Source organism: Sardina pilchardus, chromosome 14, assembly GCF_963854185.1.
Source record: "Sardina pilchardus chromosome 14, fSarPil1.1, whole genome shotgun sequence".
Classification (NCBI taxonomy): domain Eukaryota; kingdom Metazoa; phylum Chordata; class Actinopteri; order Clupeiformes; family Clupeidae; genus Sardina; species Sardina pilchardus.
The window spans coordinates 13792366-13803921 of record NC_085007.1 but is presented as its reverse complement, the minus strand read 5'-3'; the positions used below and the strand labels follow the sequence as shown (position 1 = coordinate 13803921).

Genomic DNA, 11556 nt, shown 5'->3' with positions numbered 1-11556 from the left:
AATGCGTCTGTGCATAGCTCATCATGGTCTTGCTTTCTCCCCTGTTCTGTGATTGGTCGCCAACATCAGGCGAAAATGTGGGTGTTCGTTTCCAGACTGCCTTAACAGCGTGAATGAAATCACCGCACAAGGCAGGATGGGAACACCCAGGCTACAGAATTGGTGTAGTAAGAATTAAATTCATTCAATAATTTACATTTACATTTAGGACGGTGATGCTTTTCTCCAAAGCAACTGACAGAATTTTCAGTGAACCACATTATAATCAATAGGCCAAAATCATATGAGTGTTTTTTTACAGTATCTGTGCATGAGACTCCAAATTCAAGTCCAGTGCCTAAATGTGCCTAAATATCTTCAAACTCAAAGCATGTATGTGTGTGTGTGTGTGTGTGTGTGTGTGTGTGTGTGTGTGTGTGTGTGTGTGTGTGAGAGAGTGTGTGTGTGTGTGTGTGTATATATATATATATATATATATATATATATATATATATATATATACTGTATATATTTAAGATTGCACACGTGCGAGCATGATGGTAACATAGGGGTTGATTTATTAGCTACACTGTTATATCAAGAGATTATTTCCTAAACACCTCCTTTTTACAAATCAGGAATATGACATAAACAACAAAAACACACATAAAGTAGATGAAGTGTTATGTTGATAACAGATAGAATTGTTATCCCTGACAAGTCATTCACATGACCAGACCTCATAAAGCAGCAGATCTGATTAATTGAACAGCCAGAGCTACGTATTTAAGTAGGCCTATATAGCTGATCAACTACACTATATTGCCAAAAGTATTGGGTCACTTGTCTTGACCCCCATATGAACTTCAGTCACATGCTATTCTTAATCCATAGGGTTTAATATGATGTTGGTCTTTGTAGCTATAACAGCTTCAACTCTTCTGGGAATGTTATGTTTAGGAGTGTGTTTATGGGCATTTTTGACCATTCTTCGAAGTGCATTTGTGAGGTCACACACTGATGTTGAACGAGGAGACTGGCTCTCAGTCTGTGCTCTAATTCATTTCAAAGGTGTTCTGTTAGGTTTAGGTCAGGACTCTGTGCAGGCCACACTAAACTCGGTCATCCATGTCTTTATGGACCTTGCTTTGTGCTCTGGTGCACAGTCAGTCGAGTTCATTATCGAACAATTACAAAAGATTCATTGAATGAAAATGCTGATGTGGTACATGAAAATGTAGCTAAATAATTGGAGAATGCGATGCGATCAAGTATTTTGGGCGATGTGGAGGCAAGCCGACAGCAGAGCAAATTCATTTTTCTTTAGCTATTGGCGCTGTTTTTTTTCATACATGCAAATAGGAAAACCTTTTCACCAAATCAGCAAAACATTGTTCTCTTCCTAAAGCTAACACACCTTGCTTAACTCGTCACACCTTTGAACAAACGATGTTTTGGTATCACTCAGTAAATTTAAGCCATCAAAATAATGAGCACACAATGCGCCAACTACACACTGATGGTATGAATAAAAGATACATTTGACTTATGCTTTCTCTGTGCACAAGGTAGGCTGTCAGTTTGAGGTCATACTTTTGTCATAGTTTTGTAAACATACAGGGATCCAAACTTCAAGTATTGGTGTTTACTTACACACATAAAAACAGCCATCCTTGTGTCGTCTCTCTCAAAATTTCATCTATATCGCATGCAATGTCGTCTACTCCAAGGCACCAGGGAAAATATCTTCTGGAATGCCGTATCCAGGCCTGACATGATTGCCTGGTCAATATCCCCACATTCCCACATTGTCTGTAAAAGGGCTATGCATTGATGGGGATGACGATCATAGTCAGGTAGAACCCCAGGATAGGTGTGACATAAGGTACTAATGCAATTTTTTTGCATAATCTGATAGTTTAGGGGGTGTAGACTCAGAATCTGAAGGGTGCCGCTCCGGCACCCTTGAGCATTTTCCTTAAAATGACATCATCTGCCACACCCCTTTTTTATCATAGAAAGTCGTCTAAATATACATTAACATATAAACCCATCATGTATGGTATCAAATTAAAGCTCTTCTCATGCAGGAATCAGCTTTGACCATCAAAAAGATGAAAAAAAAATAGTTTTTAATTACATAATCTGCCACGCCCCCTTTTGTTGACCATAAAAAAAGAACTAGACTCACATTACTGTATAAAACCCATCATGTATGGTATCAAATGAAAGCTCTTCTCAAACACAAATCAATGATGTCAATTTAAAAAATGCTAAAAATTATCCCTCCAGAGAACATAATAACTGTAAAATCTGGTACGGTCACACCTCTGAAATGGTAGGCTGAGCAACAAATTGTATCAACCCTCACCAATTAATCAAATAGACAACAAAGTAGTACTTTATCACAGATTTTTGAAAGCAACTATATCAAGAACATGTTGCCAGGCTGGCCTTGTACACATCACAAACATCAAATGTCTCCTCCAAAGAACATTCATTCAATCAGACATTTCTCCCTCGCTGTCATCAGTATCCTCCACTGAAAGTCGAATTTTTATTTGCACACTGCTCATCACCTTTGCAATGGATCCCTGAAGCAGACGACCACCTCGTGACCCAAAGAGAGAGCCATTAAGAGACCAGGAAGGGCAGTACATATGCTACACATGTGGAGAGTCCGGTCACACCAGTCAACAGTCATGGCCAAGTCACCCGGCAAAGACATGCTCCAGGAGAGGCAGACAGTGCACAGAATACTCCACCAGAGAGTGAACCAAGGCCCCCTGGTTAATCAATGATCAGGAGTGGGCTGGCAGACTGTGTTGACACTGAAGTCGACCAGTTCCTGAAACAAAATGCATTTGGTCACTGCTGGACGGTTGACCGGATGATCTCTGGAGTGAAGACAAGCTGCCTTTGGGACACTGGGTTTGAGGTCACCACCATCAAAGAGTCTCACTTTAGAGAACACTTTGGGGAGGAACAGCTAAAGTCCACCCATTGGGTGGAGCCTATGGACTGAACATGCCGGTCCTTGGTTGTCTTGAAGCAGATGTTGAGTGTTTTGGAACCACTCTTTAGTGGCGGTGCATCTTCATACTGAGAGACACCCATCTGGATGTTGTAAAGATGTAAAAATGGGCTCCCTGGCATTATGGGGATGAACATCATCAAAGATCTAGTGACCTCTCTGCTGGGTGTGGATGCAATGAGGATGAAAAGGCTGCTCCACCAGAGGCAAGTGTCCGTCGTGTGTTGGCTAGGGTCAAGAATGAGGTGGAATTCTTGGATTCAGATGGCAAAATTGGGTTTGTCAAGGTGGCTGGCAGAGAAGTGATCACCATCCCACCACACAGAAAGAAGGTGATTGAAGGCTGGTGCCTCCAACAGTGGAATGCCATTCCTGGTGGAAGCCACTCCAAAGATCAGCATCCAGGAGGGGCTTCTGGTTGCCAACATACTCGGAAAGGCAGCAGGTGGAAAAGTCCCTGTCGGGGTTATGAATACCTGTGAGAAGGCCATAAAACTAATATCCAGGGCCAGGGTAGCTGTGGTGTCCAAGTCACAGAGGATCTGTCCAAAAGAGGTGGTGGGGTTTGATGAAATGGATGGGGTATTGCATGTTGAACAGTGTTCAGGCTACCGAAGATGGACACCAATGTATGCCTCTTCCAGTACAGGTAGCTGCAGGAGAGCTTATCTTGGCACAGCATGTAAAGCTTAGTGCACTGTTGAAAAGCTACGGGGATGTCTTCTCAAGCCACGACAATGACTATGGCTACACAACTGCAGTGACACATGACATAACATATAAACTGGTGACACCCACCCGATCAAAAGTTCAAGCGACATGTACAGGACATAGTGGGGCAAAGAGAGTAGCAGCCCCTGGGCATCGCCAGTGGTCATTGTGCGAAAAAAAGACGGGAGTGTGCGCTTTTGCTGTGACTACAGAAAGCTGAACATGGTCATGTGCAAAGATGCATACCCACTTCCACGGATAGAGGAGGCGCTTCATGCACTGGGCAAGGCACAGCTGTTCCCCACTTTGGACCTGACATGGGTTACTTTCAAGTGACTATGAGTGACCAGGATAGAGAGAAGACAGCTGTCTTCACCCCGTTTGGTGTCTATTCTTAAAGCATTAAAAAAATGATAGGATGAAAAATATTGTTTTCTGTAATTCTGGGGGAGGATCCAAGGACAGTCATAATTAATGTGCTTAACTACCTGGGAAGTACCTCACAACATTGCTGTCAAATTCAGTGACAGATTCAAGGGAAATTATAACTAACATGCTAACTAACAAGGGTACATCAGACTTGCTATAATATTCACAATAAAATTAATTACTATTGAATGATTGTATTCCTGTATGTATTAGGCCAGGGGTTCTTAACCTTTTCAACCTTGAGGCCCAATTTGTTATAGTAGAAAGTGGCCCGGGGCCCATTTAATATTCATCATTCACATCCAAAAAGCGCACGTTTTTGTATTTATTGGTAGACATTTCACAAGTGCAATTTCATTACGTTACGTTAACGGTATTTGTTTTTAGACATGGCTGGATTCACTTAATGGTAGCTTTCTGGCGATGAACTTCTGGCCATCCATTCATTCTAACACGTTGGGCAAGTCTCCCCTTTAGTGAAATGTGTAGTGTCAGAATCCCAGCAGTTTTGTAAGGATTCTTGTGAGTGCATAGGTATAACGACAATGTGCTAATATAGCTAGCAGCATTTGCAGTACATATCCTCGATACGGATATACCCACAAGGTGATGAATGGAATGAAGTCTCATGCATTACATATCTCTGATGTCTTCATTTGATAATCTACCCAATACCGTGGCCCTTGCGGCCAACAGGTGCAACACTGAACATTTCTTGCGGCCCTCTGGTTAAGAATCACCGTAAGTCTGGGCCGCGGCCCTGTGGTTAAGAATCACTGTATTAGGCTAAATGGCAGTTCCATCATTTATTCAATTTAATACCAAAATATGACATGATTTAGAGTCAGCTATTATGCGGCAAAAAGAAACGTAATCTGACCTTAAAGGTCACTTTGCAGATGGTATTTTGTTCTCTGAAGGGACCTGAACTATTTTTTTTCATCTTTTTGATGGTCAAAGCTGATTCCTGCATGAGAAGAGCTTTAATTTGATACCATACATGATGGGTTTATATGTTAATGTATATTCAGATGACTTTCTATGATAAAAAAGGGGTGTGGCAGATGATGTCATTTTAAAGAAAATGCTCAAGGGTGCCGGAGCGGCACCCATCAGATTCTGAAAGGACACCCCCTAAACTATCAATTTATGCAAAAAAATTGCATTAGTACCTTATGTCACACTTATGCCCAAATTCCACAAAGTTCTACCTGACTATCATAGACCTTCCAGCGCCAGGCAGAGAACTCTTGGATTCAAGAATGGAGAATATGAGGGAAGGTTGAGTACAGTGAAGAGTGACCTGTTAGCCCTTTAATGCATAACATGGGTCACAAGTGACCCGGACGAGTTTATTAGTGGGCTTGCTGTAAAACTATTGTTCTTCTTAAGTTTACTTCTATCTTATTTATTATTCCTTTCACCCACTTTTTTAAGACGCCTCTTCTCCTAGCGTTTGAGCTATCGACGCAGTTCCAACACTAAAAAATCAGGCCTGATCCGGTGTAGCTAGCTTGTTAATGTCGGATGGCTGCCGGTTGTCGTTTTTCCGGTATTCCCGTTTTTCGGTCCCATTGAAATGAATGGTAGACTGTTCAGGCTTTGACAACACTGCCCCCTGGTGAGCAAGCCCACTCTTGCAGCTCCTCCGCGGAGATGCACATTTCTAGTTTTCTCTGTAACTCAGCTATAACTTATTTTCATGATGACCCAGCACCCCCATGAATTCCTCAATTAACTTGTTTTTTGTTCATTATAAGACTACATTTAATTTTTTTCTCTTAAACTTTTTAAATAAAAACACTTTTTCACTTTTTTTGCCCATCCCCTAACAATAAAGACCATCCCACTGGGTTTATTGTTTGGACTTTGGATAAATGAGCTAACACACCTGTAAGTCCTCACAAATCAACTGATACAGCAAAAGGCTGAGGACAACTCAGTGAATTTTGGTAGGTAAGACTTACATTTCTTTTCTGCTGATGGAATTGGACCATTGTGGACCAGTGATGTTTGTCCCAATTCTGCTTTTGTGAAATAGGCTTCCCCTCTTGTGTTTCATGTGATTAAAGTACGCCTATCTACTCTTATGATGCTATAAGACCGTATAGCCATAGAGTGAACACATGAACACATGAACAGCTGGAGTGATATGTTTATAGTCTATGTTTTATTTTAAGGGGCCCTTGTTCCAATGTATCTAATGAAGTACAGTGTGTATGTAATATCACTTATGTTGCCCATACATTATCATTAGTACATGTGTAAGAAGTACTTGTTTACTTTGGCAAAGTGGCCTCTCTTTGTGGAAGGAAAAAAACTAAAGTGACTATGGGGTGAAGTTTTGGACTTGAGGTGCGTTTGACGTTTTTTTACATGTTTGAATTGTAAGATTCAGCCAGATCTGCACAGGGCTAGAAGATTGAATACACCTGCTAATCAGACACATACATTTTACCACAAATGCCAGGACATCACCATAGGTTATCTGAGAATATAACCATCAGCTTATGTGATATTTATTTCTCAGAAAAGCCAACACCCGAGTTTCATTTGACATTTTAAGTTCAAATAGCCTGCTTAGCCTATTTGCCATTTGCTCAATAGTGTAGATGCATTGGAATGCTTGTGCGGATCACTCAGTAACTCAAAAACGCTCATTATTCATTCACTCATTAAAAGCATGAATAAATAACAATAAGATCAATAACAAAATTGCAGAAGTGTAAACTTCAGCCCATAGGGATTGTGTGTGTGTGTGTGTGTGTGTGTGTGTGTGTGTGTGTGTGTGTGTGTGTGAGAGAGAGAGAGTAGGCGTGCGTGCGTGCATGCACTGTAAAAAAAGGAACAGTCAGGGCAATTTATCAATATTAGGTTACAATGACTTAACAGTGTAGTTTTTGAATGAAACACAACCTTATTGTGTTCAAATAGTCATTCTGACATTAGACTTTTATTTGCCTTGGGTGTAGACTAGTACTGTGGAACAGAGGTAGAAAACTCAAAACAAATAGCCTACGGGCAAGCATACGCGCGCGCGCGCGCACACACACACACACACACACACACACACACACACACACACACACACATACTCACAAGCGAAAACTCACAAACAGAAAAGCACACATACACAAAAGCAAGCGCTCACATGCACACACTCATTCAACCAATAGGCTACATAAAAGTTGCAGTAGGGGATGGAGTAGGAGATTGACAAGTGTGCGGAGAAAATGTGCAGGACTGCGCGGCGGTCATAGCAGCGCTTTGCGGTACATCTCATTTATCAAGTAGCCTACGAATACCCGACGAGACAATCCTTGCGTTAACGCACCGTCTCGTGCCACGTCGTTGCAGATAGGCTACCTCTGCCATGTCCAAACGAAAGTAGAGTCGACTCGGCTATCGCGTACTGTAGTCTGAGAAAGCTAAACTAACGAACGCAATGCAGCTCACCACTTCATACCCACGAATCAATTGTCCTCAATAAATAAACGTTATCGTTTGTTCATTTCGGCCAGTAGGCTAATCTAATTCACCTGACCTGAACAAAGGCTGCAACGAAGTTTACGTTTGGAGACAGAAGTTGAGCAGACAAGGAGGGACAGGTGAGGTAGGCCGAATACAATAAAGATGTAATGGGGTTACCAATGAGATGCTAACCTGTAAGCCTATGAAAATGTTATGTTGAAGTCACTTTCAGATGGTTTTATTTTTAGAAGATTTGTCTAGGCTAATTTTTTCAAGCTTGTGCAAGGCTATCAGGTCTGGAGTAGCAGTAGCAATTAAATTATTGGGAACGCTTCAGTTATGTGCCCGGTGTAGCCTCACATGCGTTGCCCATTAAATGCAGGCCATGACTGGTAGCCTATGTTATTGTAGGCTACTAAATGTTGTTTAAGTAACCTACATCTTCCCATGAGCATTTTAACCTAAATATTGACTTAGAGGGGCCAATTCTGAAAAGGGCTTGCGTTAAGACTTTTGCGGACATGTTTTGGTCTAGAAGCTGTCACCCATTTGTTTTAGCTATTTTTTAAGACACCCATAGGCTAGGTAAGCAAGCTAAAAACAATTGTGACTTGTAGCCTACAATTGAGGGTTTCCTGCTCAACACGACATGCCAACAATAAATGTTGAATAGGCTCTCCACAAGGACAAAAAAAAATAAATGGTAGGCCTATCGAAAGAAAGCCAACACTCATGGGTTGTCTGCTGAAGTGTCAGAATGAACATAAGAGACAACAAAACTAGAATATGAAAAAAACCATCTCCGCCTAAAGAGAACCAGTTTTCAAAGTGAATATCAGATTGGAAACTTAACAAACAGTAGGCCTAGCCTATTCCAAAACCTCTATCAATCAGTGCCCCTATGGGAATGAGTCAAGCCAAGTTTAAAGCTTAGGGTGGATTCGGGTAATGTGGGTAATGTGGGACACTTGGTTTGGGTGGTTTATTTTGTGCTTAAAGTAAATACTTGGATAAATTGGATAAAGTTTGTGACCTGTAAATGTTTAGTTTCACTTTCAATAAAATCCAATATGGCGGAAGGACGACAAGGGTCAGCTTTAAAACTTAATTATCGGCATCTGCAGATATCAACATTTCTGCCGATATACCTGGCCGATAAGGTGACGTGCAATTGGCATTTCTGTATATTTGTCATGTTGTGTCAAGATGTGTCATAGGCTACGTGCAGGAAAGGCTCTCGCCTACGCTCGTGTGTTTCCGATGGAGCCAGGTGTGTTTGAGCCTGCGGCTATTGGTAATGCAATTAGTGTCTACACGGACCAGACACGGACCCGGTTGCTGAACCTGGGAATCAGCACGTTACGACAAAGAAAGATTTATACGTGTTGAAATTGTTATTATTAGTTGAACAAGATATTCAGTGTCAGAGTGGAAGATTTAACGAGCATAATGTAATAGAAGATGCCGTTACAACAGTTTAATTTCCACCGGAAATAAATGTGTGTAGCCTACAGGAAGAGCCTTTTGTGCACCTAGGCTATTGTAAACATCACAGTTTTAAGGAAACTAGTTGTTCAAGTTCAAAGAGGTAGCCTAACATGCGTGTGCACAAGGCATCCCCTCCCCTAGAAGCTAGCTTGTGGCTGTGCGTTTCTCACACACGCAGTGCCATAAACAGTGAGACATGCCTGCTAGTTTAAGTGATGCTATTGTAACACATAATAGGCTAATGATGTCAAGTTGATTTGCTCACGTGCATCTCTGAAATGTGTGTTGCTAACCTATCTAGGCTATGGGATTTAGGTAATTTAGGCCTACTGGGTTTAACGTCATTTAGAAATTAGGCTACGCAACCTTGACAAATCTGGAGAGAGCTCCTTGCTATGCCTCAGGTCATGTCTGTCATTCGTGTAGTGGTCACTAAAATCATTAATTAAAGGTAGGGTATGGAATGAGCTTTTTTGGCCATTTTTGCAAAATCACTTGAAATCCTATTCCTAACCCACTTATAGCCACTAAGTTGGAAGCACTGAAATGGAAATTAAACACGTCAATCATCTGCGGAACGGGCAGGGCTCGAAAAACTCCAGCCAATAGAATTCCTCACCCCATACCATCATTTCACAGCTCGATCGTCAATCTAACGTCTTACTCCTCTTCCTACTCCCCCTCCCCACCGCGCGCGACCCTTTCGAAAGCTGGTGACCGCGAGTCAGTGCTGAAACGAAACCAACTGCCTGCTGCTGCACGTCCATGTTCCCCTCTTGTTGTGTCACTTCATTTCTATACAAACTAACTAAGGCAGCGGATACCTATGGAAACTCAATCACCCACGCAATAAATAAGCTATGTAGCAAAAATTACATTTTACCATGACACGAAGAGTGCTGTAAACATGAAATCAAAACTTAACAGCTTGGAGCTACGGTGGAATAGGCGAACCAACGGGGCAGCACTAAACTCGGATATTTCAGGAGATAATCGCCCTGGTAAGAACAAACCAGATTCTGTTCAAATATACACACCTATGGCTACTGAACCATATGTACTACAACCCTTTGGAGGTGAATAGCCTAAAGAATGTAATTGGGGAAGTTGATGTGAGTGATTGTATGGAGACTAGAGCTCATAGTGCTGTAGACGCCAGGATGGCATTTCATTTAGCCTGGCTCGCTCTCGCGCTGCGCATTTGAATTGTCGCTCGTGCATGGAGGGCGGGACTTGAGGTTGTATATGTTCAAACTCTGCCGTCCGTTTTGCTAATTCCGTACCCAACCTTTAACATGGGAAGACAAAAGAGTGTCTTCGACATGTTATATTTTTGAACATTTATTTAATGTAATGAAAAACAATGAACTTCACCTCTGCATCCATATAGCCTACGCATGCACAATATTATTCACAGTGAGACGGTAGACTAATTACTCTCACGTAGGCTACTGTATTTCTTAAAGTGACCGGCACTCAATTACCACTACTGTAGGCCTACACACAACCAACGTGCACTCAATTAGCCCTACACCACATTGAACATATTGTAGATACTGACAGCATGTATCCAAGACGTTAAAAATATGCCTTATTTTATGCCCAGTTGGCAACCACTTTTAAAAGCTAATGTTGAGCCCTGTACTGTTCAAGTAGCCTATGGAAACTGTGATGTGAAAATGTAAATAAATATTTGAAATAATTTCAATAGTTTTCATGAGTGAATGTCTATTTCTAAAATGATAGGCTACATGTTTTTAATAACCCATATGTACAGCAAGTACCCTATCATAATAACAGATTAATTACAGTACCGGAGAGACTTTTCAATAATTAAAAAGCAGAGGTGTATCCCATACACAAAATAAATATATTGGCCATATATTTTCAAGATTGTATGTTAATATATGTCAGAATATATTTTGAAATATATTTTTGAAATGTATTTTGAAATACATTTTATATATTTCTGAAATATATTTTGAAATACATTTAAATATAGGGTGAAAATACATTTTATATATTTCTGAAATATATTTTGAAATACATTTTATATATTTCTGAAATATATTTTGAAATACATTTAAATATAGGGTGAAAATACATTTCATATATTTCTGAAATATATTTTGAAATACATGTAAATATAGGGTGAAAATACATTTTATATATTTCTGAAATATATTTTGAAATACATTTAAATATAGGGTGAAATACATGTAAATACATTTCAGAAATATATTTTGAAATACATTTAAATATAGGGTGAAAATACATGTAAATACATTTCTGAAATATATTTTGAAATACATTTAATATATTTCTGAAATATTTTGAAATACATTTAAATATAGGGTGAAAATAAATTTAATATATTTCTGATGTTTCTGATAATATATATTTAAAATATAAGTGTGTATGGCCAAGTATACTTGCACATACAA

The 11556-nt window shown here is 40.2% G+C and overlaps 1 protein-coding gene across 1 annotated transcript in view; it reads left to right on the top strand.

Annotated features, from left to right (window-relative positions):
• The first annotated feature begins 7634 nt into the window (after nt 1-7634).
• Nucleotides 7635-11556, top strand: part of LOC134100879 (alpha-2,8-sialyltransferase 8E-like) — a 40400-nt gene continuing 36478 nt past the window's right edge. The window contains exon 1 of the mRNA XM_062554356.1: nt 7635-7761. The gene's annotated coding sequence lies outside the window, so the exon portion shown is untranslated. The remainder of the gene's footprint in view (nt 7762-11556) is intronic.